Genomic DNA, 5,649 nt, shown 5'->3' with positions numbered 1-5,649 from the left:
CACTGCACTCGAGAAAATCTTAGCAGAAACTGTGACCACATGAGCACACTGTGAAGAACCTTCCCAGTACCTTGGAAGGGACCCATGAGGGTGGGAAGAAGGAGCATCAAAGTGAAGTGGGAGTTCATAGTGAGGGGAGGAGCCATGAGGTGAGGGGAGGGGCCATGAGGGTGAGGGAGGAGCCATGAGGTGAGGGGAGGGGCCATGAGGTGGGGGAGGGGCCATGAGGGTGAGGGAGGGGCCATGAGGTGAGGGGAGGGGCCATGAGGTGAGGGGAGGGGCCATGAGGGTGAGGGAGGAGCCATGAGGTGAGGGGAGGGGTCATGAGGGTGAGGGAGGGGCCATGAGAAGGGGAGGGGCCATGAGGTAAGGGGAGGGGCCATGAGGTGAGGGGAGGGGCCATGAGGTGAGGGGAGGGATCATGAGGGTGAGGGAGGGGCCATGAGGATGAGGGAGGGGCCATGAGGTGAGGGGAAGGGCCATGAGGTGAGGGGAGGGGTCATGAGGGTGAGGGAGGGGCCATGAGGGGAGGGGAGGGGCCATGAGGGTGAGGGAGGAGCCATGAGGGTGAGGGAGGGGCCATGAGGTGAGGGAGGGGCCATGAGGGTGAGGGGAGGGGCCATGAGGGGAGGGGAGGGGTCATGAAGGTGGGAGGGGCCATGAGGGTGAAGGGAAGGGCCATGAGGGGAGGGGAGGGGCCATGAGGGTGAGGAAGGAGCCATGAGGATGGGGAGGGGACATGAGAGTGGAAGGGGATATGTGGCTGAGGGCGAGAGGGTGTGAGAGGGAAGGGAGGGCCATGATGCTGAGGGGGTGGGGTCATGGGTCACAAAGCTACCAAAATATCAGACTTTTTTTGTAGAGCTTGACAAGCTGATCCTAAAATTTATATGGAAATGCAAAGGACCCAGAATAGCCAACATTATCTTGAAAGAGAAGAACGAGGTTGGAGGACTCACATCTTGATTTTAAAATGTACTACATTTCTCCAGTAATCAACACAGTATGTTAGCAGCATAATGGTAGACTTGTAAATACATGGACTCCAACTGAGAGTCCAGAAATAAACCCTCATATTTACAGAAAATTGATTTTTACAAAGGTTCCAAGATAATTCAATGGAGGAAAAAATAAACTTTTCAGTAAATGTTCCTGGGCCATCTGAATATCCACCTAAGAATGAATTTGAACCCCTAGCTCATACTATATACAAAAATTAACTCAAAATGGATCAAAAAGTAACTCAAAAATGGATTAACTCAAAAATTAACTCAATATTTAGGTGTGGCCAGTAGGAACACGAGCAGGTGCTGAACATCCTTAACCGTCAAGGAAATGCAAATTAAAGCCATAAAAAGACACTACTTCTTACCTATCAGGATGGTTAAAATAAAAAGGCAGACAGTAGCAAGTGTTGTCGAGGATGTGGAGAAACTGGAACCCTCATTCATTACTGGTGAGAATGTAAAATGATGACTTCCTTTGGAAAACAATTTGGCAGTTCCTCAAATTGTTAACTATGGAATTATCATATGACCCAGCAATTCTACTCCTAGGTATAGCCCGAGAAAACTGAAAGGATACATCTATGCAAAGATTTGTGCACAAATGTAACGTACTTCATAAAAGCCCAAATTGGAAACAACTTAAACATCCATCAATTGGGAAAATGAGTAAAAAAACATGGTATATCTATACTATGGAATGATGGACTGGTACATGCTACAGCATGGATAAACTTTGAAAATACTATACTAAGTAAAAGAAGCTAGTTGCAAAAGGCCACATATTGTATCATTTAATTTATATTAAATGTTCAAAATAGGGAAATCAATAGAGGGAGAATGCGGATTCTAATGGGCACAGGGTTTCTTTTGGAGGTGATAAAACTGTTCTAAAATTAGCTAATGGTAGTGGTTGCATAACTCTGTGAACATACTAAAAAACATTTAATTACACAGTTTCAAATGGGTGAATTTTATGGTATGTGACCTATATCTCAATAAAGTTCTTTTTAGCAAGTGTTGGAGATTCTTTTAGGAAAACTTGGAAAACAGAAAAATATAAATAGTAGTCACGCAGAATCCCACACAGAGAGCCAAGAACCAGTGACATGGTAGCCTGCCTCATTTATTCAGAAGGAAAATTCAGCATCTGTTGTTGCGCACCTGCCATGTTCCAGGTATTGTTCTTGGCCTTGGGAACTAATCACTGGGCACAACAGACTCAACAGCTAGCCCATGGGCTTTCATTTCAGTGGAAGGCAGCCTTGAGAAACATGACCGCACATAATTAATTACACATAATTAATTACAATTGTGGTCCCTGCTAGCAGGGAGAAGTATTGGGACTATGACTTGGTCTGGAGGTTCAGGGAAGGTTTTACAGAGCAAATGACTGTGTTTCCCACTCTTTTCTCACTCACATCACATTGTAAGCATCTCCCCACCAGTAAAAACTCTTTATAAAAACAATCTTCACATCTGCATAATATGCTGCTTGTGTTCCTGTCCCACTGTCTCCCAGACATTGAGCAGTTGGTTTGTTTCCCATACAGCTTCAAGAAACACCTCTATGTGCTATTTTTGTCCATATTCCTATATACAGTTTAAGGGTAAATATCTAGAAATTAATTACTGAGCCAAAGACAGTAGCTTTTTTAAAGCTTTCTGTACATATTGCTAAAATTATTTTCTGCAAGATTATGGCTTTTCATACTTGCCTCTTCACACCACACCTTCACAGCACAAACGGGAGAGCATCTCCTAATTGCTTCCTCTGTCCCACCTAAGAGCTGCCCATAAGAAGCTGCCCAGCCCTCCTGACAGAGTTCTTTGAAAGGAAACAAATTCTACCCTAGACCACAAGAAATTATATACCTAATTGCTTGTCCACCTCCCACTCTATTTCAGCATAATTAGAGCTCAATAAACCCAAACCATCTTCAGCATGGCTCTTCTAGCTCCTTTTCCACCTCTGTTTTTGTCCAGTAGTTTATGAGTTGCATGTGGGAATTGTTTCTGGTTTTAATATATGAGATTTACCCAAATTCTGCTAGAACAGGGCTGAATTTAGACAATATCAGCACATGGGTAATTTGTTTTCAGAGCCTCAGAGAAAGAAATGGGATAGGCTGGACTTCCAATCCTAGATCTTTTCTGCTCAGTAGGTTTGAAATCTTTGGCTTGTCCCTCTCTGAGTTTCTGACTACTCATTTAGACAATGGGGATTCCCCCCATTTAAACAGGTAAGTGAAGATTAAATCAGAACGTTGTGCTTAGGTGAGTTGCTGATGGAGTAAACCCTCAGGACAGGCTCCTTCTTTCTTTCCCCGGGCTCCTGCAATCCACAGAGGGAGCACCCACCTATCCACTGAGGCCAGGATCCTGGGACTCGTGGGCAGGGGCACAATCAGCCAGTAAGCGCTGAGCCCCCTCTGCAGCCAGGACTGTTCCATTGTTTGTGCAGACGCAGCCCTTGGAGAATTTAAAAGTCTTCTGACTGGCTGCATATGAAACCCCAAACAGCAAGCTCAGAAAGAGGCTCTTCAGAGAGGCCCTCAACCCTCATGCCTCGAAGGCAGATGGGAGCTGGAGATGGGGAGGGAGACAAGAAGACAATGAAAAAGCTTCTTACTTCATTCCCTGCTCTTTGTTTCTCTTTGGAAACTTCCATGATAAAACATGCGACACTAGAAGATAAACTCCGTGGAGGCATTTCTCTCTGCTACGTCCCAAGCCTAAAGAATATGACTGGAATTTTTTTACTCTCAGTTTAGATTTGTTGAATGAATGAATGAATGAATGAATGAATGAATGAATGAATGAATGAGTGAACACACGAGGCACCTGGAGAGAAGTGGCCACAAAGGCACCAATGTGCATTTCAGGAGACAAGTGGGGTCTGGTGGGAGTGACGGGTGCGATGCGCAGTGCACACTGAGGCGCAGGACCTGTGCAATAGTCGGGGCTCCCACCTCAGTGGCTCATCGTGGGCAGCGCGGGGCTGAGCCGTGCTGCTGGGAGAGCTCAGCAGCCCCCACAGAGACGGAGAAGGGGAAGCCACTGCTCCTTGTTCCAGAGGCCGTACCTGTGACCTTCTTCCTGTCTTCACGCCAGGGGAAGAGAGGCACCAAGGAAGAGGCTACTGGGCGTTGCCAGGGCACGTGCCTAAAGCAGGGTGTGTCTGTGCATTTGGGGGTGCTGGGTCCCCATTCAGTTCCTTAGAGCTGGGAGCCTTGCTGGTCCTCTTTGAACAGCAAGAAAGGAAATGTTAGCGAGCCAACAGGACGTTGTAAGTTGCAAGCTTTTCCTCTTTGGTTCTGGAATACTAAAGCTCTGAAGGCTTGTGGAAAGACCTCTGGAGAGGACTTCTCTCGGCGGTTCCTCCTGTCCTTGAGGAGCTGCATGCCTGGGGGGACAGCAGCCTGGTAGCAAGCCCAGGTGGGAGGTGGGCGGAGTCTGTCCTGGACCCCCAGGTCTCTTCCTGAGAAGAGATGCCTCTTCCTCCAGGCCTGGGCATTTTCTGATCTCACTGCCTTAAACATGGGTCTCCCAGGATTGGGGGAGGGGGTTCTCCCTGGAACCAACCGTGGAACACAGGCAAGTTACAGAGGCCAGGGGTCCCGAGGTCTAAGGATCCCCCAAACCCGGATGGGGACAGCTGACCACGCGAGCGTCCTCTGCGGGAGACGTTCCCAGGCCATTAGGGGAGCTCGTGGGCTGAGACAGGAGCCCCAGGCTCACCCCCCTGGAAGGCCCTGGCTGGAGAAAGGGCTGCGGGGATGCCCCACTTCTGCAGGAGGGCGCGGCATCTTCCCGTTCTGCTTTGCCAACTTTCTGAAGGGAACTCCCAGAATCCAGCCGGCCCCGGGGGTCCTGCAGACCCTTCCCCAGTCAGCCCCCCCCAGCAGGCCCTCAGGGTCTGCTCACGGAGAACCCCTTCTTCTCCCCCCTCCTCCTGTCCCCCGCCATCCCGCAGCCTCTTCCCTCCCCGTCACTGGGTCCTCCACACCCACACCCCATGGGGTCCCAGGGGCAGGGGCACCCCTCACTCCTCCACCGGCATCTCGTGGCTCAGTCCCCCTTCTGCCCACCGGGCAGAGGACGTCTTCTCCAGCCATCTCCCTGCGGTCGGGGCATTAGATCACGCAGGTGTACCCGCCGTGTCTTTCTCTCCTCACGCCATCCCCTCAGTGCCCTGCACACCTGTCTGCTCTCCAGGTTGTGTGGAGCACCCCAAGTGTCTCTAGTGAAGAGATCCTGATACCTAAATCCTCCAGAGAATCTCCATCTTGAGACCTTGGGGTGGGCACTCCCTGGGGACTGGCCTCCCCTCAAAATCCTCTTGGCAGCAGCCCCTTCTTTCTGCTGACGTGGGACAGCTCTCTGCCCCTGCTTTCGTAAGGCTGGCCTCACCTGACACAGGTGGAGGAAATGTCTGCAGCCCTGCCCCGGGTTGGGGAGGAGCAGGAGCCTCTGGCTTCACCTCCTCCTGGGTTGGCCAAGATGTAGCAGGTTGACCTGCGACCTGGGAGACGCAACAGGCCTCTTTGCCCCTCCAAGAGGGATTTGATCTTGTTTTGGTTTCCGCTGACCTTCAGTTGTGAAATACTAGCATGAGGGGAGGATCTGCCTTGCCACGAGAAGG

Source organism: Dasypus novemcinctus, chromosome 7 (genome assembly GCF_030445035.2).
Source record: "Dasypus novemcinctus isolate mDasNov1 chromosome 7, mDasNov1.1.hap2, whole genome shotgun sequence".
In the NCBI taxonomy this organism is placed as follows: Eukaryota; Metazoa; Chordata; class Mammalia; order Cingulata; family Dasypodidae; genus Dasypus; species Dasypus novemcinctus.
Note: the sequence above shows the minus strand (reverse complement) of the source record.